Source organism: Bos indicus x Bos taurus, chromosome 10 (assembly GCF_003369695.1).
Source record: "Bos indicus x Bos taurus breed Angus x Brahman F1 hybrid chromosome 10, Bos_hybrid_MaternalHap_v2.0, whole genome shotgun sequence".
Lineage (NCBI taxonomy): Eukaryota > Metazoa > Chordata > Mammalia > Artiodactyla > Bovidae > Bos > Bos indicus x Bos taurus.
This window is the reverse complement of record NC_040085.1, coordinates 41,552,080-41,577,891: the sequence shown is the minus strand read 5'-3', so window position 1 is coordinate 41,577,891 and position 25,812 is coordinate 41,552,080. Positions and strand designations below refer to the sequence as shown.

General features: G+C 46.3%; 1 protein-coding gene across 8 annotated transcripts in view; it reads left to right on the top strand.

Moving 5' to 3' along the window:
* TLN2 (talin 2) overlaps positions 1 to 25,812 on the top strand; it is a 496,539-nt gene that overhangs the window by 12,700 nt on the left and 458,027 nt on the right. The gene's annotated exons all lie outside the window — the stretch shown is intronic.

Below are 25,812 nucleotides of genomic sequence, written 5' to 3'. Positions count from 1 at the left end.
CTCAGTGATTCAGTTTTATATATATATCTATACACACACGCACCGTTTTTTCCCATATCCTTTTCCATTATGGTTTATCCTAGGATATTGACTGTGGTTCCCTGTGCTGTGTGGTAGGACCTTGTTTACCCATTCTTTGTACTAGTTTGTATCTGCTAATCTCAGACTTTCGGTCCATTCCCCCCGCTCCCCCTCCCCTCATCTCCCACTTGGCAGCTATAAGTCTGTTCTTTGTGAGTCTGTCTCTGTTTCATAGATAGGTTCATTCAACAAAAAAAATGTGAGTAATTGATGAGGAAAACTTGTTGATTATAGAGTTAGCTTTGTGTGAGGAAAAATTATTGTTTTCCAGATTGGAGTTAAGGAAGAGAGTAGTGTTGAGGTAGAAAAGCAGCGTCTCTGGGGGACAGTATTTCTTAGGTCATGTGCTGAGATTTAGGGAGTCCAAGCACTGAATGAATGAAGCCTGTCCTTATTAAATACTTGTCGAGTGGGGGAAAGCACCTGCTGAGGACAGCTAGACCGAGACAAATGGCTGCCTCTCGCTTTTATCTCTGAAGAGGGGCTCTTAAGTGGTCTGCTTGCTAACTTGCCGCTGGGTTGAAGACGTAAGTTCACTTGTCTTAAGTGTTTATCATTGACCTCAGTGTTCTGGTGAATTGTCTTGGTTCATCACTCGTCCCCAGAGTCCACTCGACCACACGGAGAGATGACTCTCTTTTACTCGCACAGTGTTTGAGGCCCTCGCAGAGTGAATTCCTGCAGATGGGTGAAGTGTTCTATGCTTCCCTCTGCACTACTCTCTCAGCCTCCAGACTTTGTGTGTTTAAATCAAGGCCCTGTCTTCTCTCGCTATTTGCATGCTTCACGACTGCCCATTTAATTGCTTGGCATCCGTGTCCAGGACCTAGTTTGATGTAAGTAGAGATATTTCCTGAGTGTAGCCTGAGGTCATGCATGGTAAATCTTCCAAGAAGAGTGTGGCTTATTCCTGGGTTTGAGAGATTACATCAAGGGCACTTTAAGAGGCTTAATTTTCTCCTTGAAGGGCTCTGCATTGGGCTTAGCATCTGTCACTCCTGGGCCCTCCCCATGGGGTGAAGGAGCTCTTCCTGTGGGTAAGATGTCAGCCACGGGCAGCCTGATATGCACCACACAGCCCTTGAGTCTAGTACTTCCAGGAAGAAAGAGTGATGTCTTGTGGGACATCTTTATTTTTATTATCAGTGTTTTATATTTATTTATTTATTTTTAAAAGGGTGCCTGAGTGGTTCTAGGTCAGCCTTTCTCTTTGACAGGGACAGAACTGAGTCCCAGAGAATGTGACTGACGGGGTCCCTTGGGACAACTGGCTCTGAATTCCCACCCTCCTGACCACCACGGCCTCCATTTTCTGGGATGCCCGGGTGAACCCTCACTTTAATTCATGACTATGATTCTAGGCTCTAGGCATGTATCATAATCACCAGTGGGGACTTCCGTGGTGGTCCAGTGGCTAAGACTCTGTGCTCCCAGTGCAGGGGACCTGGGTTTGATCCCTGGTCAGGGAACTAGATCCCACACACTGCAACTGAAAGACCTCGAATGGTGCAGTGGAGATTGGAGATGCCGAGGGCTGCAACTAAGACCCAGCACAGCCAAATACATAAATAAATATTAAAAAAAGTCACCAAGAAAACTCCTTAAACAGGCTGATTGTGCTAGTTCCCAGACTCCCCTCGATTTGGGATCTTGGCGAGCGGGACTTGGACACTATTTCCAGGAGTCATGTATGGATGTGAGAGTTGGACCATAAAGAAGGCTGAGTGCCAAAGAATTGATGATTTCAAACTGTGGTGCTGGAGAAGACTCTTGAGAGTCCCTTGGACAGCAAGGAGATCAAACCAGTCAATCCTAAAGGAAATCAATCCTGAATATTCACTGGAAGGACTGATGCTGAAACTGAAGTTTCATTACTTTGGCCACCTGATGCCAAGAGCCAACTCATTAGAAAAGACCTTGATACTGGGAACAATTGAGGGCAGGAGAAGAAGGGGGTGACAGAGGATGAGATGGTTGGATGGCATTATCGACTCAATGGACATGAATTTGAGCAAACTCCAGGAGATGGTGAAGGACAGGGAGGCCTGGTGTGCTGCAGTCCTTGGGGTTGCAAAGAGCTGGACATGACTGAGCCACCAAACAACAAAGGGAGCCTTCTAGGAGACATTGCCCGGAAAGGGTATGAAGGGGGTAAAATCAGCCAGGGCCTTGGGGACAGCTGCCCAGCAGGGGTGATGCTTGCCAGCCTTGCACTCTAGACAGACATGGCTTCTTCCTGAGGCTGTGTAATCATTTCAACCAGGCCAATCCGCTCTTCTCTCTCCCACACTCCCTCTGCTTACTGACTGTGATCTTGTGGGGTTCTGGGTGTAATGCATATTAGCAGGACTGTATATTTTCTTTGGGAGCATTTCCCAATGTGTTTTGCCACTTAGTCAAGAATGAAAGCTGTGTTCGGTTTGAGAGGATCATGTCCCGAGGGCTTTTATGGGTCCTCTTGTTTAGGGTCTCTGGGTGCCTGCATGTTGAAGGTAACTTACCAGCTCTCAGACCACTGGAAGTGAAAAGCTGCCCATAGGTGCTGATGGAAGAAAAAAGGGAGTCTGATTGGCTGTGTAAGGTGGGTTTGCACTATTTTGTCAGAATGAAAAATCACTTGCTTGCTCTCAGGCTGGTGAACTTCCAGAAGTGTTGGAGCTGTGAGTTTGTGACAGTTGCTACAGGTCCCAGACTGTGATGCCTTGTCCCCCAAGAGCTGGGTGTCTGATGGTCCTGACTGACAAGTAGAGTATATATAATTTTATGAATATACCTGATGAAGATATGAGAACAAGCCCTGTGGAATCTACAAGCCCTGTGGCAAAGTAGTGTCTCTGCTTTTTAACATGCTGTCTAGGTTGGTCTATAACTTTCCTTCCAAGAAGTAAGCGTCTTTTAATTTCACGGTTGCCATCACTATTTGCAGTGATTTCGGAACCCCCCAAAATAAAGTCTGCCACTGTATCCACTGTTCCCCATCTATTTGCCATAAAGTGATGGGACTGGATGCCATGATCTTAGTTTTCTGAATGTTGAGCTTTAAGCCAACTTTTTCACTCTCCACTTTCACTTTCATCAAGAGGCTCTTTTGTTCTTCGATTTTCACCATAAGGGTGGTTTCATCTGCATATCTGAGGTTATTGATATTTCTCCCGGCAATCTTGATGCCAGCACGTGCTTCATCCAGCCTAGCGTTTCTCATGATGTATTTTGCATACATCAAAAGCAGGGTGACAATATACAGCCTTGATGTACTCCTTTTCCTATTTGGAACCAGTCTGTTGTTCCATGTCCAGTTCTAACTGTTGCTTCGAGGAAGCATCTATTTCAGGCTTCTCTCCTTGGTTTGTTAATGGCCATCTTCTCCCTAGGCAGCTCTGTTTTTGTGTCCAGATTTCCTCTTTGTATCAATATAAGGACATGAGTCACAACAGATAAGGGAGTGAAAGTGAAAGTGTTAGTCGCTCAGTCCTGTTCGACTCTTTGTGACCCCATGGACTGTAGCCCGCCAGGCTCCTCTGTCTATGGGATTCTCCAGGCAAGAATACTGGAGTGGGTTGCCATTCCCTTCTCCAGGGGATCTTCCCAACTCAGGGATTAAACCTGGTCTCCTGCATTGCAGGCGGATTCTTTACTATCTGAGCCACCAGGGGAGCCTAGGACCCACTGTTAACAGTTTCATTTTAACTTAATTACCTCTGTAAAGACCCTATTTCCAAATAAGGTCACATTCTGAGGTTCTGGGGGTTAGGACTCCAACATTTTCTTTTCTTTTGACTGCACTGTGCAACATGTGGGATCTAGTTCCCAGACCAAGGATTGAACCTCTGCCCCCTGCATTGGAAGTACACAGTCTTAACTACTGGACCTCCCTTTTTTTTTTTTAAAGGGAGCCCAAGTGGTTCTAGGTCAGCCTTTCTCTTTGACAGGGAAAGAACTGTCAGGGGATACTCCATGGAAATCTCTAGCATTTATTTTTTGATGGGATGCAATTTAAGGCATAACACATTGTTAGACAGACTTGTTTCTCAGAGTCTGCCTCTGACATGGAATGGTTGTTACTGAAGTTACCTCTTTAGGCTAAGGGACCCTTGCCTGCCATTCTGCACCTAACAGTTTCATTGACCTACACTTGGGACTTTATATTTTCCTAAGGTCTTGTCTGTATTTTCTGCCATCAGAACGGCCATGGCAGGCAGGAATTATTTCTACTTTGAGGAAATTGATACGTTCCAAGGTTTACACACTAAACACTGGGTACATTTGTTTTAAGTTCAGATTTTCTCCTCTGTATCTTAGATGTCTCCTGTAACAGTGGTGATTTCTCAAGTCTTGGTATGCATAAGAATCTCCTGGGAGACTCGTTTAAAATACTAAGATTTAGGAAACTTTGTGGAATGCTACTGAACCAGAAGCTGAGGTTGCAAGTAAGGAAGCAGTATTTTTATTGTTTCTGGGCCCTTCCCTGGAGGTCCAGTGGTTAACACTCCATGCTTCTACTGCAGAAGGTACGGGTTTGATCCCTGGTCAGTAAACTAAGATCGCACACGCCATATTGTGCAGCCACACACAGCCAAGTATTTTTATTGTTTCCCCTGGAGATTTTTTGATGCACTGCAATATGTGAGAACGTGTGCACTGTGCCGTGGAGGTACTTTTGGCGGGGAGGGAACCCACCAACACTGTCAAGTTCGCGTTTTTCTGTCGGTGGCTTTGGGAGGCCCTTGGAGACATCCTGAGAAGGCGCTCACTGGAATTGGGGTGCTTTGAGCCTAGAAGCACCTTCGTAGATCATGCCCCTGCCACCATACTGATGAGGAGGGCCTCTGGCTGCCAGGCTGTGCACACTCTCTCACCTAATGGACAGCAAATGTGTCTTGAACTTTCCGTGCTGTACAGACGCACCTTGCGGTGCAGTGGGGAGCGGGTGAGAGTTAAACTGTTGCCTTTGTGGTAGCACATAAGCATTGCATGCATTATCAAGGCAGAAATAGAGCTGGCAAGAGGACAAGAAAAATTTTGTGACTGTTAAGTATTCATCGTTATAAAATGGATTCACAGGAAATAAAGTGTGGTGGCGCGTGCCCAGTACAGAAGAAACACCTAGAGAAAATTTTGAAACCTGGATTTCTAGGCTCCAGCCCTAGAGATTTTTTTTTCTAACGTGGTATTCAAAAATTCTGAGATACAAGTCTGGGGACCACAGAACTGGCAACACAGTATTAACGAAAGATTATCCCTGTGTAGTTCATCTGTTGATATTACAATGACATTCTCTCTGAATCACAAAAACATTCCTAAGCCTTGGCCGTTAGCCTGTAGATTATATAACTTATACTCAGGATCAATGTTCAGGTTATTTCACCAACTTGACTTTATTTTGATGACTGTATAACAAAACACATGCTCTCTTAGTGTATTTCTTAGAATGTGGTCCTTAGGTCAAGTATGATCAGAATTACCCAGGAATAAGGTTAAAGGATGAAGGTTAAATACTGTAGTTGCCCAGGCCCCAGGTATTCTAATTTGGTAGATCTGTGTGGGACCCAAGAATAGGGAGTTTTCATAATCAGAAGATTGTTAGGGATACTGAGGTTTCAGTGCCACTCAGCCAGGGTTTGGAAAACCCTGTGGTTTTTACCAGAGTCCAGCCAAATAGGAAGGTTAAAAACACTGTTAGAGACTTTGCTGGTGGTCCAGTGGTTAAGAATCCACCTGCCAATGCAGGAGACGTGGGTTCGACCCCTGGTCTGGGAGGATCCCACATTCCATGGAGCAACTAAGCCTGTGTGCCACAACTGCTGAGCTGGTGCTCTACAGCCTGCGAACGAGCGGTAAGAGAAGCCACTGCAACGAGGAGGCCATGCACTGCAACCAGAGAGAAGTCCCTGCTCACCACAACTAGAGAAAGCCCACGTGTAGCAACGAAGACCCAGTATAGCCAACAATAAATACATAAAAATAAAATTAACAAAACACTGTTAGATTGTTTACAGTGGCATTTGTTGCCATTTTCCAACTTGTAATTCTTTTTGTAGTCTGAAGTTACCAGGACCTTGTTCTGCAGCTGGGATGTAATTTTAACAGATTTTTAGAGTTCTAGTTGAATAATCACCTCCCTCCCTTTTGTACATAAGCTCATGCAATTCATTTTAAGATACGTCTTAAAATGAAAGTTATGCTCCTTGTCCAGGTAAATTCCTTTGGAGCATTGATAGTCATGTGAAACTTATTAGAGATTTTTGGAATGAATTCAAGGAGGCTTTGTGGTTTTAAACTGCACAAGTGGCTAAAGATGACCTATGGTAGAAATAGGTTTGTATTCTTGGGCTCCATTTGTATATTTTAAAAAAAAGGTAAATGCTTTCATATGAGCAGGGGTGTTGTCAAGGGGAGGGACTCTCCCATTAGTAAAGGAAATTCAACTGCATTGACCAGTATATCTTGGTAGTTTCCATTCCTTGCTTTGTAGATGCATCTACAAATTGATTTTTTTTCCCCCAAAGACAAGATTTTCACTTCTAGGTTCTTCTTTCTGGCAGAATGGGGACCATTACTTTTAGAAAGAGAAGCTAGAGTTAGTTTTGTGTCATCAAGCCATATGTGCCCTCTTTACTTCATGTAACATATTCTTGGAAAGTTAGAGGTGAATAATCTATTTTTAACATTGCTGCAGAAACTGCATGTGTTTGTCAAAATCGATTGATCTCTACACTTAAAAAGGGTGAAATTTACTGTACATAATAATACTTAAATGAATCTGTCTCCAAAAAATGTGCCAGGGGAACTTGTCACTTTAACCATTCTTTTTGTGAATTAATTTTTGAATTCAAGATGTCGTTTGTGACGCACATGACTCCCCTGGGTTCGTCTTTGTTCCATACCTGTTTGAAAAGTGTTCTGTGTGCTTTACCTTCGCTGGTCCTTAGTGGGGTGGGAGGAGTGGGGACGGCACAGGACTGAGGGGTGGGATTTGCCTTCCACCCATTCTTTTTTGTGTGTGGGCTGTGCCGGGTCTTCACTGCTGTGCGGGCTTTTCTCTAGCTGCTGTGAGTGCGGGCTACTCTCTAGTGGTGTGTGGGCTTCTCACTGTGATGGCTTCTGTTGTGGAGCACGGTCTCTAGTCAAGTGGGCTTCAGTAGTTGCTCTGTAGCATGTGGGATCTTCCCAGACCAGGGATTCAACCCATGTCTCCTGCATTGGCAGGAGGATTCTTTACCACTGAGCCACCTGGGAAGTCGCCTCCCACCCATCTGGATCATTTTCATCTCAGTGCCACATTTAGTGCATGGTGGAAGTTCACAAAGGTTTGGGGGATGAATAAAACCATCATGTTGATGGAGAAAGCGAGGTTCAGTTCCGTGAGGCCAAGTGGCTCGTCCAGATGTGAGGTCAGCGTGGCTGAAATGGGAGAAGAATCCTTCCTTCATGCCTCTGACTCCCAGACCACTGCCCTTCACCATCTTTTTTTCAACTTAGGTCTTGTAAATTCATGTGTTATCAGCTGGGGGTGTTTTAAACCTAGGTGTACCTGTAGCCTGTAGAGTGGAGGCATTCTGTTATCATGGAGGAGCCCTGGCTTTGAAATCATTCATCAGTTTGGCAGGTCGTTTTCTGAGTGTCTCTAAGGTGCATGCATGGTGGACATGGCCCAGACCGGAGCACTGCTTTCATGGAAAGCACAGTTTGGGAGGGTATGTGTGGGCAGGAGGCATTAAAACAAATCAGAAGAGGATTGTTGACTAAAAAAAGATGCACTACATGAGAGTTTCAAGTTAAGTTTTATTTGGGTCAAAATGAGGACTGCAGCCCAGTAGACAGCACTTCAGATAGTTCTGAGGAACTGCTCTGAAGAGGTCGTGGGGGAAGACTGATATATGTGATTTTGGTGAAGGGGAAGTTCAATGAGTCAAGCACATATTTTACTTTTCTGCTAGTCACAAAGAGCTGATATTATCATGAAGGTTTTCAGTGCTTTTCTAGATATGAGGAGATGCAAAGATTGGGCTCATGAAGTCAGTTTCTGAAAACATCTATCTAAAGACCTGTTCCACCAGTTTCCCTGGAGCACAGAGTGCTTCACTCTCCACCCTGAATTCCGTTCAGGGCATGTCGAACTTCAACAGCTGCAAGGCACAGGGTTTGATCTCCATAGAGGCAGATGGCAAATGCCCTCAGCAAGGGCCAATTTGTAATTGGCAGGGTTGAGTGTCACAAAGGTTACATGTAGGAACCTGTAATATGGTGACCACTATTCAGAGTGTGACCTTGCGGGAGTCATCTAACCTCTGTAAGCGTCAGTGACCTCAATAAAAGAGACGAATCAAGGATTTGTTGCAAAGATTCAATGAGATCATAAATGTAAAGCATACTATGCATGCTTCTGGGCACATGGTAATTATCTGTAATTTGTTAGGGTGAGTAAATATGTTTGTATTTCTCACCACTGTGCTGCACTGGCTCTTGTGGACAACCTCAGAATGGGAGTTTGGAATGTTTGCTTTTTTCTCTTGTGTTTTGGATCATCTGAAGAACGATGGAGGAATATATTGGAGGGCTGTGTTAGTTGGTTTTGCTCACTGACTAATGAGATTGAGGTGGGAGCAGCTCTTTCTAGCCAGGGAGCTGGGTTATGATCATAAGCTCACTGAGATAGTGATGCCCGCTTCCTTCCTCTGGCTCTCAGGGCCTGCAGAGCTCAGGCTGGACAAAGAGGATAATTTTCCAGGTGTGCCAAGACTTGGAAAAGTTTGGGGGGAGCACATCTCTAAATGTGCTCTCACCCTAACCCCCGGAAGCAGGAGCTAGGTTACTAGATTTTTAAGTTCTTTTCTCACTGAAGAGAACAATGTAAAGGAAGTAAGGACTGCCCCTGGCTGCCTGGGAGTTTTAAATGAGAGATGCAGGACTTCCCTGGTAGTCTAGTGGTTAAGAATCCATCTGCTATGCAGTGGGCATCGGTTCAATCCACACTCTAGTAAGATTCGACATGCCGCAGAGCAACTAAGCCTGTGAGCCACAACTACCGAGCCCGTGCGCCCCAGAGCCTGCAAACCACAACAGGAGAAGCCACTGCAGTGAGAAGCCCAAGCACTGCAACTGGAGAGGAGGCCCCCCCCCACCCCCGGCTGTAACTAGAGAAAGCCCTCACATAGCGATGAAGACACAGCACAGCCAAAAATAAAGTAAAATGAGAGATGCAGATGATCTAGACTAGAGTTCCCAAACTTCTCTGATAATAAGACTCACTTGAATACTTGCTAAGCTGACAGCTCATCAGGCCTGCCCTGGTCTGGATTTGGGCCCTAGAATCTGTGTATGTAACAGTTACCCCGTGTGATTCTTATAGGGGATATTTGAGAAACCCTGGATGAGGTCATAAATCCCTTTGTCCTTGCCACCTGAATTTGCTCCGAGGATCAGCAACATCAGCATCAGCAGGGAACTCGTTGAAACTCTTGAGTTCCATCCAGACCTGCTGACTCAGAATCAGCATTTTAATAAGATCCCAACTTGAATGTATATCCAGAATCAATTTGGGGCAGGGTTTGCCTAGAGGGCAGGGACACCTGTCAACATTTTACACCAGAGAGGTGGTGGTAACAGGTCTGATTATCTCTTCTGAGGAATCAGAAGATATGTTAGGCCAGGGATTTGAACTCAGGTTTCTGATTCCAAGTTGAGTGCTCCTCACACAAGCTGTGTGACAGGGGATGAGATGGTTGGAGGGCATCACTGACTCAATGGACATGGGTTTGGGTGGACTCTGGGAGTTGGTGATGGACAGGGAGGCCTGGCATGCTGCGGTTCATGGGGTTGCAAAGAGTCAGACATGACTGAGTGACTGAATTGAACTGAACTGAACTGAACACACAAGCTGAAGCTCCAGTACTTGCAGACTCTGAGGGTGTGTCTCTAGCCTGATGTCAGGGCCCTCAGCCTGTTAGTGTTGCACCTGGGAAGAATGCCACCTGGGGACAGGAGAGGACTGCTGGGAACACTCAAGTGTGCCGTAGCCCTTGGCGTCCATTCATGATACAGAGTCGGCCCTGTGGGGCTCCTGGGCACAAAGCCTTTCTGTGTCTTCCATTTCTTTGCTTATAGGAAATAGCCTTCATTCAGCCTCCATGACCTTCCCAGAGTTCCAATGGGTAGATTCAAGCAGTTGATAATTAGGGAAGGGAGGGGATGTAAGACAAGGGAGAAACAAACAGTCAAGAGAAACAATAGTGCAATCTTGGGTCAAGGCCCTGGTTCCCTATCAAAGGATACACACAACAGTATCTATGAATTGTTTTGCAGATACTGAAACCCCCTCCAAGTGGGAGAAGTTAAGATTAATGATGGTGTACTGTCCACAAGCATGTAGACCCTAGATCAGTTGGAACCTCAAGGTTGGTGATGCTGACTCCTACTTACCTCACCATCAGCCCATCAGAAGAATGTCCACAATCTGATCACACCCTCTTTGAACCATTACTATAAAACTCCTCTCTATTGTCTCCAAATGGGGACACAAAGTTTTTTTTTGAGGCAGGAGTCCACTGTGTCCGCCTTTGCCTGGCAAAGTGATAAAACTATCCTTTTCTATTTCACCCAAAACTGTCTTCAAGATTTGATTTGGCCCCGGTGTATAGAGAAGCTGAGATTCTGGCATCATTAACCCTGTCAAGACCCCTTCTCACTGTTCCTGGGAAGAAACTTAGGTCCAAATGTCAAAGTCAGCACCTTTGAGTTCTTGGAGACCTGCAGAAGTTTGTATCGTCCTGGTGGTGGATCCCTGAAAAAGTTGTTTTATCTCCATCCAAGGTCAGGGTCAGATGGAGTGCAATTTTTCTAATGCTCCTCCAGACTTTTTAATCCTTCTTCTCCAAGCACAATGTCAGAGAACATACCCTGTGAGGCTCTTGCCAAATGGCTTGAAATAAACGTCCACACACATTTCCAAAACGACAATTAGAAGCTTATTTGATGAACCAAAGGCCTGCTGTGCTAGACATTAGTCGAAGAGAGCTCAGTGCCAATTTGGGAAGCTCTCCCAGGGGCCCTCTTTCTCATCGCAGCCCCCTCTTGGAGAAGTTAAATTGGGGAAGTGCTGAGACCGCCAGGGAGAGGGGAGGATGGGGAGGAGGGGCAATGGAAGTGATGGCCCCAGAGAGAAAGGAACAATGGCTCTGTCTCTTCCCAGGAGAATTGAAATCTTTGCAGATAAAATTAAGCAGAAAAATGAAGGTCATTACAAATTCATCAGCATTTGAATTCTATTACCAGTTACCACTGGTGGTGTGGCCACGGAGACTCTTTAGGAAACTGAGCCCTAGGGAGGTCATGGACTCTATCCAAGGTTATGTGTTGGGTTAGTGGCAAAGCTTGGGTCAGGGTCCAGGGATTCCATCTGTGCTCTGTCCCTGTGCTCTGCGGCCTTCTCTATGGGAGGGAAGATGCTAAGAATGTGAAATTTTATAGTGATTGGATCCAGATGTTCTGGCCCAGCCCCCCCTTTAAAGCTAACATAGTGGGTTTTTTTTTTTTTTTTAATGAAATAGAATATTTAAATCTGCTGGTTTCATTTGCTAGTCCACCTTATGCATTCAAGGGATAAAGGTCAGGAAGGAAAAATCCCAAGCTGGTAAGTGTCCAGTGGTTGGGGGTGTGACACTAGGCTGTTTTTCTTGGCTTGAGGCATCAAATTGAGTGGCCTGTGGCACATAGGACAGGGATAGGCTCTGCGCTGGACGTGGGCAGAATGTTTATGTTCGTAGTTGCAGTATGGGTTTAGATGCTCTTGCCAAGGACAGACGCATATTACATTTTTAAAATTAAATTGTGGGAAGACTGAAATTTTTTGGTGGTTCTTTTAGCTTGAGTGCATGTGTGCGTGCTCAGTCATGTCTGACTCTTTGTGACCCTGTGGACTGCAGCCCGCCAGGATCCTCTGTCCGTGAAATTTTCCAGGCAAGAATACAGGAGTGTGTTGCCATTTCCTTCTCTAGGGGATCTTCCTGACCCAGGAATCGAACCTGAGTCTCCGGCATCTCCTGAATTGGCAGGCAGGTTCTTCGCCACTGAGCCACCTGGGAAACCCCTTTGGCTTGAGGAGGGGAATCCTAAAGGGCCCTGCTGACCAGGCATGGGGAGGATATGGCCATTTCTGTGATGCTTCATTGCTCGTGTGGAAAATCTGAACCCTGTGATGGCTTAGCAAATAGATTACACTTTGCCTTGGTTTAAAAAAGTGTAATGTGTGTGCCTGTTTCATTTTGTTCACTAGATTGAATTTTGAGGACAACCAAACCTTTTGTCCAGCAGTCTTGGGGGTGTGTTAAGTAGTTAGAACATCCTGATGACACAGTCAGAGGAGACAAACGCTTTAGCGAAGCTGGACCTGAGCTAGAGGCCAAGTGCACTGAATTTTGCTGTCTTTCCTTGTGGTGCTGGCTGTGTCAGCCCGGCCGTTACAACTTCTTATCAGTCATGTGTCATATTGGTTGAACTCAATGAAGTTATTTTTTTCCACTGAGGTATAGTTGACTTACCATGTTGTGTTAGTTTCAAATGTACAGCAAAGTGATTCACACACACACACACATATATACACACACACACATATAAATTGTTGTTTAGTCAACACCATACATACATACCACACACACACACACACACATACACACATATACATTGTTGTTATTCAGTCACTCAGTCATGCCTGACTCTTTGTGATCCTGTCGACTAGTCTCCAGGCTCCTCTGTCCAGGCAAGAATACTAGAGTAGGTTGCCATTTCCTTCTCCAGGGGATCTTCCTGACCCAAGGATCAAACCCATGTCTCCTGCATTGGCAGGCAGATTCTTTACTACTGAGCCACCCAGGAAGCCCCACCACATTTATATACATATATCTCTATATACACATATATGTCTATTCTTTTTCAGATTCTTTTCCCTTGTAGGTTATTACAAAATACTGAGTGTATCCCTGTGCTGTACAGTAGGTCCTTGTTGGTTATCTATTTATATATATATATCAATGAAGTATTAACAAAAGTATATAATGTGTCGAGAAATTAGATCCTTTTAGATTATGACAGAAGCAAGTAATTTGTTAGTGCCAGAGGTTGAGTTTGTTTTGAAAGCTGAGGGGAAATCCCATGCTTTGGTTTCAGTGGTAGAATACCAGTGTTTTGCAGGGACTGGGTTTGAGAACCACTAGGCTTCTGTGTGCAACTTGGCCAGTCTGGTAAGAAGCCAGGTTCTAGCTTGGTCATTCAACCGGTGACTGACGTGCTGTGTTCAGCTGTTCCAAGTGTACTTCTGGGACCAGCAGCACAGTTATCACCTGGGAACTGACAGAGAGGCAGAGCCCTCAGGCCCTTCCCTCCCCTACTGATTCATAACTCTGGGGCAGGGGTCCAGGAGCCTGTGTTGGAACAAGTTCTGCAGAGTGTTTGACTGCACAGCAAGGTTTGAGAACCGCTGCTGTGTAGTTCTTCCTTTTTAAATATAGACAGTCAATTTGTTTCTTTTTCTTTTGGCCGTGATGCACGGCATGGGGATCTCAGTTCCCTGACCAAAGAGGCAACCCGCGTTGCCTGCATTGGGAATGTGGAGTCTTAGTCACTGGACCACTAGGGAAGTCCCTGCCGTATAGTTCTCAAGCAGTAAGAACTGTTTGGATGTTCAGTCTGGTGGATCATTTCCCGAAGCCTTCCAATTGGGTTGGGTTCTTGTTCTGGTAACCCAGGCCAAGTTAATGGGGGGTTCGTAGAGCTAGATTTCCATTAGTGCTCAGTAATATTTAACAGTAGCCCACAGTCTGGATGGATAGGTCCGTCCAACTCACCTCAGACCGGTCTTTGCAAAAAGCATGCTCTGATGGTGACTGCTGCTGCTGCTAAGTCGCTTCAGTCGTGTCCAACTCTGTGCGACCCCAGAGACAGCAGCCCACCAGGCTCCCCCGTCCCTGGGATTCTCCAGGCAAGAACACTGGAGTGGGTTGCCATTTCCTTCTCCAATGCATGAAAGTGAAAAGTGAAAGTGAAGTTGCTCAGTCGTGTCTGACTCTTAGTGACCCCATGGACTGCAGCCTACCAGGCTCCTCCATCCTTGGGTTTTCCAGGCAAGAGTACTGGAGTAGGGTGCCATTGCCTTCTCCGATGAATCAATTTCAGGACATTTCCTCTCAAGGATGTCTTTGACAGTGTTCCTGTCAGGGGTAGATAGAGATGGACAGGTAGCAGGGAGGAAAGGACAGGAGAGGTGCCAAAACTGGCTGAGGACCTTGCAGAGAGACAGATTTCCATTGTGGAAACATCATAACAAGCAGCAGGGTTAAGAGGGGGATGTTTTTCACCTGTGTTTCTGCTGGCTGTGCAATAGCAGAAATGTTTGATGAGCATTCGTCTCTTGAAAGGATGTTTTCATTCCATCAGTTCAAACAGAGCTCTCTGTTTGAGAAACATTTCCTTGTGGAACAAATGTTTCCAACTGAATCAAACTGAGTGTGGAGATAGTATTGACTTGAGGGAAAAGAGGAGAGTTAAAGGTTTCCATTCATTCATACCTTCTCTGTGCTGGGCAACAGCAAGAGTGGGGTAAGACAGAATTCCTGCCATGGTAGGGGGTTTACCCAGAGGAAGGGGCAGCTGTCTGTCTTTCCTGGCAGAGGGCACGGTTTAAGGGAGGAGTCAGCCACAGCTCAGGGGCTCTGGCATCTGCTGGGATTGTTTCTCTGGACCTTGGGGTATGAGGGGCTAATGGAAAAGACTGTCCCCAAGCTACAATCTGCTTTTTCTTTTAGGATCTCTGAGTGGGTTATGGAGATGACTGTCCCCTGCCCATATGGCCAACCACATCATAAAGCCAAAATAGTACCCCATTTTAGTGTAAGATAACTAAAATAAAAAATAACTTAAATAACTTCTAGGAGGTCGGATCTGGGTGCAGATTGGGGCATTTCTATGAGGAGTGTTAGGGAAATACAATTAAAGACAAAATCTCCTCCCAGCCCAGAACACCTCCCCACAAAGAGAAGAGAAAGAAAACCATTTTGTTATTGAATAAACATTAAACCAGAATGTGATACATATCACAGGCAGCCTGTTGCGAGGACTGCAAAGCTAGAGATTACAAAGGTGGAAAGAATTCTCAGTCTTTTCTGTAGCTAGGTGGGTACAATGCATTGTATTCAAGCGTTCAAGATAGAATTGTTCCGTTTGTCAAGTCTTTACCACTGGAGGTAGGGCTTGCACTTTGGAGGCTGGTGACAACTAAAGTTAAGTCCTATTCCTCCCAGGAAACTGAGCTTTATTTTCCTCGATGATTACAGTTTAAAGAGGTGATTCTCAGGCAGTTGTGAGAGAGGCTTATTTAGTATTTGACCTTACGTGAGCAGCCCTGCCCCATTTCCCTGGTGAGGGTGGCTTATGTATCCTGGAATCAGGGATCTTCCTCAGTTCATTGGGGTTCCTACCTACAGATATAGACATTGACCTTGGACAACTACCTTTTAGGAGTATCTTAGGATTCTCATGTGAAAAAAGAGGTAGGACTAAAGCTCTTTGGTCTCATGATTTGGAGGCTCTGTTTCCATTTCATTTCCCCAAGCTGCCATTTTTTCTCTTCTTAAGCCTGGTCGGACAGCCGTTGCAGCCTGGCTAAGAAATCTTACCAGATCATACATATATGCAGATCGAGTTACAAACCAGCTTTTGGAGCTCCAGTTGGGAGTGCCTCATAGACGGCATCAGGCCTTGGGGTACCCCTGGGCAGAGCCACCTTCTTCTCCCCCAAGCAGTAAGGTCCTGAAGGATAATTCTGTACAGCAGACAGAATTTGCCTGAAACCACAGCAAGGTCAATTTAGTGACACCGTGTTGTGGTATAGTACCATGTTCATTGCAGGGCACCAGGCGAGGAGAACGGGCAGCTTGTACCCAGAAGACCTGAACTTCCCAGTGGCTTTCAGGTAAGAGTTTTAAAAGGCAACAATAGGGGTGAGGGCAGGGGTGATGTTTCAGGAATCTCAGTCATCAGCCTTCTGCTTCCACCTGGTCCAGGGTTTATAGGCTTGTGGTCAGCATGTCCTCACCATCCTCCACCTGTGTTGTGGTCTTAGTTTCTGTGGAACAATCAAAGATATGCGTCAGATTGTTATCTATATCCCTTTGGGAGGAACTAGGAGTCCTGTGACTCTACTGTTCTAATCATTAACTGCTTGAGTCTGAGTGCTCTTTGAAACTCTGGGAAGCCTAGGAGACTAAACCTTTTTTTTTCACAGACAGGAAATGGGGCACAAGGAGGGACTTCTATACCTGGAAAGGCCCCATAGGATTCTGCTCGGGTTTCAATCTTTGCTCATTATCTGACTCACCCTGCCATTATAAGGTGATAAAAATCACTTAATTTGTCACCGTCCTTCCCCAATTTGTTGCCTTCAATACATTTGTCTTTTTTCCCCCTCCAATCAGAATCCTCATCCGCTTACTCTCTGGCTCTTCTCTAAAGGATGTCGTGAGACTTTATGTGCCTTTTAGCCCCGGCATTTTATGCTTCCTTCCTCTAATGCCTGAGGAAGCCTCACGTCAGGGTCACCTGTGTGCTCAGTTACGTGTCCAGCTGTTTGTGATCCCATGGACACCGTAGCCCACCAGGTTCCTCTGTCCATGGGACTCTCCAGGCAAGAATACTGGAGTGGATTGCCATTTCCTCCTCCAGGGGATCTTCCTGACCCAGAGAGTGAACCCGCCTCTCTTGTGTCTCCTGCATTGGCAGGCAGAATCTTTACCACTGCACCACCAGGGAAGTCCTGAGGAAGCTGAAACTGCTTTACCTTGGTCTTTCTGAGGTTTTGCCAAGAAACTTTGAGTTGACTGGCAGTGCTTATGTACAGAAATTTCCTATCAGATGATGCTTCAATGAATTGCTTATCCTTCATTTACCAAGTCAGAAAATTCTTTTCCCTGCCTGATTCAGCCCTACTGTGGGAACCTCACAGTTGGCACCTCGGTTCTGCAAGAACCGAATCCAGTCTAGATGGAGACTTGTGAAGCTAGAGCTAAGTAAAGCTTCTGAGGGCTCCGAGCCTGGCGGTGGGAAACGAGCACCCAATTCTTGGCCACAACAGTGCCAGTGGGCAGTGAGGGGGCACCACTGAAGGATTTTGTATTTAGTGGGACAAAAATGTAAAAAGTAGCATTTTCAGATCTTTCCCTCCCTTTTATCCTCTTGCTCCCCCTTCCTTCCCCTCCACATTCATTTTCAGACCAGTGTGTGGTTTGTCAGCTCTGGTTACCTGCATTCTGGCTTGTTTTGAATTCTACCTGGTACTAAATGTAGAGAAGACACAGGGACTTCCCTGGCGGTCCTGTGGTAAAGACTATGCACTTTCAGTGTAGGGGGCATGGCTTTGATCCCTGGTCGGGGAAATAAGATCCCATATGCTGCATGGCCAAAAGAGTTAAAAAAAAAAAAAAAAAAAAGAGGACACAGCATGTCCCCGCCCCTAATCCTTGGATTTTGATGTGGCATGGGGAGAAAGGAAGGGTCCTTCTGAAGAGTTGTGGGGCCTTGGGCAATTCCCTCACTGCGGCTGATCTCAGATTGTTTATCTGTTAAATCTACTTAATGATGAGTCACCCAGGGGATGGTGGGGACCAAGTAGGAAGTGGCTGTTCCACTCAGCACAGTGCTTGGCTCACAGTAGGTGCTCTGGAAATCTGCTTCCACTCTCTTCCTCGTGGTCTCTCTCCTGGTTGAACCTGTCATCCTTAAGAGAGGCCACTAACTGCATATACTGATCTAGAATCAAAAAAACTTTTCAAATATTCACAACAACGACAAATCCCTCATGCTTTTACCCTATGAGCAGCCCTTCCTTCTGATGACTAAGAAAAGAAAGCTTTCAACATGGAGTGCTTTGGAGAGAAGACCCCTCAGTCCTGTCTGATTATGGTAGCTATTGGCTACATATGGCTCGCGAATGCTTGAAATGTGGCTAGTGGGGTAGAGAAAGAGAATTTCTGAATTTACGTAATCCATTTAAATGTGAATTTAAAATCAGTTTCTCAATTTGGTGATAGGAAAACTTGTAAGTGTGTTTGGAATAACTTGGGTGTGTGAATCAGCCTTTTCAGCTGTAAGTGTTATGAATTCACAATATAGATCACACGTTTATTTCCAAAGAAGATTTTGTATCCAGATTAAGAAGTGTGCAGTACATGTAAAGTACACACCAGATTTCAAAGACTTGGCATAAAAGAAAGACTGTAAAATATCTTATTAATGATTTTTTATATTGATTAAATGTTGAAATGATAATATTTTGGGTATATCAGATTAAATAAAATACATTACTAAAAGCATGTTCACGTGTTTCTTTTTACTTTTTTAAATGTGGCTACTGGAAAATTTAAAATCACGTATATGACTCAAATTATATTTCTGTAAGAAAAAATGTATGATTCATATTTCTGTAGGCTTAGACCCGGGTCTATCACAGAAGCGAATTGGAAGGCCACAAAGAAGCTGCTGGATCCAGAAGTTGCTGTAGAGTTACGCTTTCTGGGGTCTTCCTCAGTGACCTGCATATGTAAGGAGCAGTGAGTGCTGGCCACTTAAAAATTCTAAACCATTGCCGCATCTCAATAGTGTGTCCTCCTGGGGGCAAGATGGGGAGAGCATTCCTTTCAGAAAAGCTGCTGTGTTCCATGCGGAAGCCTGAACTCTTTGGTTACTGACAGCTCCAGGGACTCCTTTTCTCCATCAGGTCTACTTCCTGAAAGATGGCTCTCCCCTAGGGCTCTTTGAGGTTCCTTGTTGATCCAACTTGGCTTCCTTCGATATATTTCTTTTAAATTATTTTTAAAATTTAAATTGACGTATTTATTTGGCTGCACATGGTCTTAGTTGCAACATGCAGGATCTTCGCTCTTCTTTGTGGCATGTGAACTCTTAGTGCAGCATGTGGGATCTGGATTGAACCTTGGTCCCCTGCGTTAGGAGCACAGAGCCTTAGCCACTGGACCACCGGGGAAGTCCCCTTTGGATTTTATGTTAGGCCCCCAGTCAAAGAACAGTAACAGCAATCAACTGTTAAAAAGTTGGGAAATTCAAAACAGTGTCACACTGTACGGCAGACATGCTTGAAAGCCACATGGTCCAGAATTTGGTGCATTCATGGTCCAGTTGTGGGCCAGCAAGGACTCTGCCAGCTCGTTGTATTGCATGTAAACAATTTTAAATGCTCTCATTTAAAAAGCAATGAAGTTTGAGTTGAATAAAATGTTCAATAGAATTTCATACCACTTTGGATGATAATGGTTAACCAATCCTGACTTAAAAATGAAATCAGTGTGTTATTCAGTCATTCAGAAGGCATCCTTTGAGCACCCCTATGAGTGGGATTCTTGAGGCAAGAATACTGAAGTTTTGCCATTCCCTTCTCCAGTGAGTGGACCAATTAAAACTCAACATTCAAAAAACTAAGATCATGGCATCTGATCCCATCATTTCATGGCAAATAGACGGGGGAAATGTGGAAACAGTAGCAAACTCTATTTTCTTAGGCTCCAAAATCACTGCAGATTGTGACTGCAGCCACGAAATTAAAAGACACTTGGTCCTTGGAAGGAAAGCTATGACAAACCTAGCTGCTGCTGCTGCTACGTCGCTTCAGTCGTGTCCGACTCTGTGCGACCCCATAGACGGCAGCCCACCAGGCTCCCCCGTCCCTGGGATACTCCAGGCAAGAACCCTGGAGTGGGTTGCCATTGCCTTCTCCAATGCATGAAAGTGAAGTCGCTCAGTTGGAAAGTGAAGTCCGACTCTTAGCGACCCCATGGACTGCACCCTACCAGGCTCCTGCGTCCATGGGATTTTCCAAGGCAAGAGTACTGGAGTGGGGTGCCATTGCCTTCTCCTTGACAAACCTAGACAGTGTGTTAAAAAGCAGAGACATCACTTTGCTGACAAAGGTCTGTAAGTTAAAGCTATGTTTTTTTTTTCCAGTAGTCATGTATGGATGTGAGAGTTGGAAGGCTGAGCACCGAAGAATTGATGCTTTTGAACTATGGTGTTGGAGAAGACTCTTGAGAGTCCTTTGGACTGCAAGGAGATCAAAGTTTCTTGTCTAGAACTTCAAAAGCAGTTAGTTGCTATTAATTTTAAATGGCAGTTTTTTATTATATTACTGTAATTATCTTTTGATTATCTGGGTAGCAGGTCATTTACACTGAAGCTTTTCAGAGCACGATAACCAGAGTTGGGAGGAGGCTTGGAGATCTCCAAATTGAAGGGGCCCCAAATTTCTTTTCTTAGGAGTTGTCCTCCTCTCCCTGTTGTCTCCCCATTGGTCCTGATCTTATCCCCTGGCACCCCAGCAGCAATGTAGAAATGCCTTCCATGGGGAAGTCCCCATGTCCCATTTCCACCCTTCATTCCATCTTTTATCCAGGCTAAATGTCCCTTTTATTCAACCCATCTTCAACAACTCTTCACATGTGAGGTTTCTGGATTGTTGACCTTCTTGTTTCCATTCTTTGGTCACTGGTTCTCAGCCCAGCTGGAGAACCTTGTAAGCTGGCATATCCTGGACCTTCTTCCAGAGACTGGTTTAGAGAGTCTAGAGTGGAGTGTGGGCACCTGGTCTTTAAAACCAACATGAAATAACCACCCAATCACTCAAATAGCTATGCAGCCCAGTGCAGAGCAACATGGGGCTGGCTTTTCCTATGAGGAGGAGGTTGTCCTGATGTAGCCCAGAATCACATTAGCTTAGAAAGTCATCAGGAGGGAGTGGCTTGTGTGTCTCCATGTTACCAACACCCCATCTCTATATCTTACCTATAATAGATAGGTACCCTGCAAATATGTAAGAACAAATGGATGGTCCCTAAAACCTATCCATGTGAACTGTCAGTAAGAATCAGATATCCCCCATCTCTGGTGATGAAATTCTTAAGATACCAAATTCAGGGCTTTAATGGACTCTGCTTTCACTGGGTAACATCTGCTCTCTGCCATAGTTGACCTTGATGGTAATTCTAACTCGATGTTGTCTGAGTAGCAGAATGGCTGGAAGCAAAGACTTAGAGCCCTACCATCTGGATTTGAATCGTGGTTCTAGTGGCACAGCTCGCTGCTTCAGTTCTTAACTGGCCACACCTCACTTTCCTCATCTGTAAAATGGAAATAATAACGGTTACTGGCTTCAATGAGTTGTGATGGGATTAAATGATCCAATGCATAAGGCACTTAGCGCAAGGCCTGGCAGAGGAAGTGCTCACTGGTTATTTCTCTTAAGCCTGAAGATGGTAGTGACAGAACAGTGGACAGGAACAAACATTGTATTTGCTGTGCCCCACACCCTGTTGAAGGCTGGTGGATCGAGCTTCTCTGGGAGGTGGCTGGAATTGTGCGTCGTCATAGGAAGGATGGGAAGCTGAGTGGTGAGGCCTCAGACAGGCTTGGTTCTGGGTTTTTTTGGCTGCATTGGGTCTTCACTGCCTTGCGCAGGCTTTCTCTGGTGGTGGTGAGCAGGGGTTACTCTTCATTGTGGTGTACAAGCTCAGGGCTTCAGTAGTTGCGGCTCCTGGGCGCTGGAGCACAGGCTCGGTAGTTGTGGTTCCTGGGCTCTAGAGCGTAGACTCAGTAGTTCTTGTGCATGGGCTTACCTACTCCACAGCATGTGGCATCATCCCAAACCAGGGATCGAACCCGTGCCCCCTGCATTGGCAGGCGGATTCTTATCCGCTGTACCACCAGGGACATCCTTGGTCCTGTCTTTTTTGGGTGAGGTCTGCAGGGGTTAGAGAAGTGGAGTCTGTGCAGCAGATGGCAGGAGAGCTGTTCTCGTACCAGCTACCAGGTCTTCTCCAGCTGCATAGCTGGCTTCCTCCTGGGGACTGGCTGGTGCCTCTCCATTTTGATTGCTTATTACACTCACCTGAGAACTATTAAACTCCACCCACGCTCCGCCCTGCCCCAACCAGTGTCATCTGTAACACCACTGCTGCAGCCCAAGCATCCTTGGCTTACAAGAGCCCCCAGGTGATTTTATTTTTAATTTTTGTTTTATTTTTGGCTGTGCCACATGACATGGAGGGGTCTTAGTTCCTCAACCGGGAATTGAATCCTTGCCCTCTGTAGTAGACTCACAAAGTCTTAACCACAGAACCACCAGGGAAGTACCCCCCCAGGTGATTTTAATGTGCATTTGGGTTAATTGCCCATGGGGCTGATGCAAATCCGGCATGGTCTCCGCGTGTGCTCTGAGCTCTCTTTTTGGGATGTGCGTCCACTGAGCAGCCTGGTCAGCTGCCTTCTCTCACAGGGCTCCTTGGCCTCACCTCATAGTGGAGGTAAAGTAGCATTGACTTCAGTAGTCTTGTAACAGACCCTTCTTTGCATTCCAGAGGCTGGGTGGACTTTTATAGGAGAGGGTTGGACTTCACAAGGGATGGTTCTAAGAAGACTGGAAGAGGCTGGTATACAGTTGCCTCAGTCCATCAGTACAGTGGTTTAGGGAGTAAATGTTCCTGCTTTGGTGTTTGTCTCCTCTCGGAGATAGGACGACACATTTGTGTTTTGTTGTGTAAACTTGTGCATGGCTGTGTCCTTCCTGGGTTGAATTAAGCCTCATGAAAGTGCTGGTACATCAGGATTGTCTGCCTTGATTCTACAGGATCCACTTGGTAGGTAGCTTTTTTCTTTTATCTAAAAAAAATTTTTTTTTGGCATGCCACCCAGCATGTCGGATCTTAGTTCCCTCACCAGGGATGAAACCCATGCCCTTTGGATTGCAAGCTTAGAGTCTTAATCTGTGAACCACCAAGGAAGTCCCGGTGGGTAACTTTTGTCACATTGCTTTTAGTGATAGTTGCTGCTGTTACCTTCCCATCCCTGTTTTTGGGGAGAACTCTTCATTGGCCCAAATATAATAATGATTGTTCGTAGACAGTTTTCAACCCAGACCTGTGTCAGAACTGCTGGGAGGCCTTGAAACCACCAGCTTTTTGTTTCTGTCTTGAATTTCCCTCTCAGGCCTCCAGACCAGTTAAAACTGTGTCTTTAACGGGTGAGGGTGGGGAGAGTTGGTGGTGGGAGTTGCCTTTCTCCAGTGCATGGGAAGTCCAGAACATGACCTGGCCAGAGGCGTTTGTGTGGAAGCATGGGTCCTGAAACCTTGCCTGGCAAAGGCCTGAAGAGGCCGGTGATATGTCCAAGAAGCGACTCCTGCTGTCACTAGCTTGCTCCTTCCAGGCCTTTCTGTGGGGCTGTCAAGTGCCTGTACCACAAGTTAAAGGAAAGGAAAGGTGCAGCTTGCAACGGTTCACTGTCTTCTCCCCTCATTTGATTTTACCATTTTAGCAAACACTTTCTAGGCCCTGTACCCTCAGGAGATGCAGAGCAGCAAAGCCGTTGCTGCCCTTCTGGGGCCTCTGGCCTGGCCTGGACCTGGGTTGGTACCCTGTTGCCTGGACTCTGACTGGGAGGGAGGTGGGCTGGGTCTGGGAGAGTGGGGGGGCACCCACCATGGGCAGGGATTGGGATGGGAGGAGAAGAGGGGATGTGGACAAGAGCCTTTCAGATCCAGATACACCTCAGTCTGGACTTCCTGGTGAGTTCTTCTAGGGTGATGGGGACTGGGGCTCAAAGCTGGACATTTGTCTGAACTCACTCTTAGATCATTGGCATCGCTGGATGGGGATGCTAGAAAGAAGCTGGCGCTTGAGTCCTATCTGTCTGCTGTGGTTTGCAATCAGTTTGCTCTGTGTGTGTGTGTGTGTGTGTGTGTGTGTGTGTGTGTGTGTGTGTGTGTGAATTCCCTCAGGAGGCTGTGGTTTTCAGTCAGTTTGCTGTGCGTGTGTATATGTCTGTTAATTCCCTCTGGAGACATTTTTCGTGTGTGTGGTATATGTGTATACATGTGTTAATGTGTGTGTGTGTGTGTGTGGTATATGTGTGTAATATGTGTTAATTCCCTCAGGAGGCATTTTTCTGGGAGGCCCTGCCTTGTGGTGCCAGGGACACAGAGCTGAGCACAGTGCCAGCTCTCTGGGGGTGGAGGTGGGGTGCTTCCAAAGCCTGCTGGGCCACATGTGGTTTGGGAGCACTGCATCCGTGTACTTGGGGAATTCCTCTGCTCCATCCGTAGCTACTAAATCAGCATTTTAAGCAAGCCTTCCAGACACCACCTCTATATTCCTAGATTACTGCAAAGTTTGAAAAGCTTAGCCCTGGAGGTATTGCCACCACTTGGGTGAGAAATATCAAAAATCTGGGTTTTGTGGTGGCAAAAGGGCTAGAGAGGGGAGAGGAGGGACTGGTTCTGGGGGTCTTCACGGGGCAGAGCCAAAGGAGTGAGTGAGTGAGTGAGTGCAGGTGAGGAGCAGGATGCCTGGCTTCTGGCTGGGGTGCTTCTGGGCATTTCTACGGACATATCAGGCAGGGAAGGGAGGGTTCGGCGCACGTGGGTCTTGAGGGCTATGCACGTGAGCATGCTCGTGTCCACAGATGTGAGGAGTTATGGGTCTGAGAAGCAAGGGCCGGGAAAGATGGGTCTCCCAGGAACTCTTGGGGGAGGGGCTGCCCAGATTTATGTCTGAGCCCTTAAAAATGATCTGTGTGAGGTTCTCTTGCTTTCATCCTCTTTGGCCAGGCTTCTTCTACTTTGGCCTTGTTGTAGCCTCTCTTATGAGATACCATCTACTTCCTGAGTGGTTTGGGTGAGTCCTCCTCCTCCCCCCGCATCCCCACCGCCAAGTGGGGCTTGAAGGTGGCAGGAAGAGGCAGCAGCGGGGGAAAAGTAGGGATGGGAGATTGGCAGAGTTTGACCATTGCCAGGTTGGAGGTGGATGGGTACTCCCCCCAACCCCCACCTTTAGCAGCATCAGTGCTGTGGGTGCCAAGGCCTAGTCCCCCAGGTGTCTCAGAGGTGCTGTCTACCCTGAGCCTGCTGCTCCCAGTCTTACATTGGTTTCATTTAACCCAGGCTTTCTCAGCTTTGTCACAGTTGACACTTTGGGCTGATCAGTTCTATTGAGGGGGAGAGAGGCTGTCCTGTGCACTGGAGGATGTTTAGCAGCATCCGTGGCCCCAGCTCAGTAGATGCTGGCATCACCCTCTGCCCTCACTGTGACAATCAAAATATCTCAGCATTGTCAGATGTCCATGGCAGGTAAAATAACCCCATTGAGAACCATTGACTTAACCAATGTTGAGCCCCTTTTCCACTTTGGGCACCAAGGGTCGATCAGTGAACAGACCCAGCCCTGGTCACTTTGCTAGGTCTGAGATGAGGGACAGTGTCAACGGGGTGGATCTTAGGCCTCCAGGAGAGGTGTGACGGCTTGGAGGCCTGGTGTGATGGGTGAGGGTCTGTCTGCAGGTGTCCCTCTCACAGCTCCATCCTGGAGTGGGATTCAGGGCATGGTGTTGCTGGGGAGCTTGGGTTTCCCCTGCTGCTGCCTATGCTGCTTTATCTAAGAACTGCCTTCTTGCTACACTCATGAAACAAGTCTTGTCTCCTTTTTTCTTATGTTCTTTCTCTCCCTTTTTTTGATAAGGTGGCCAGGTTAAAAGTCTGCACCAAACCTTTGGGTGGGGGTGGCGGTGGTGGTGGTCTTTCCTAGCAGAAACCTGCCCTTGGTGCCCCACCTCGGGCACAGCCTTCTTGTACATCGAAGATCCTGCTGCCTCCCTCTGCCTCCTCCTTTAGGCCACAGTTGGAGAGGAGGC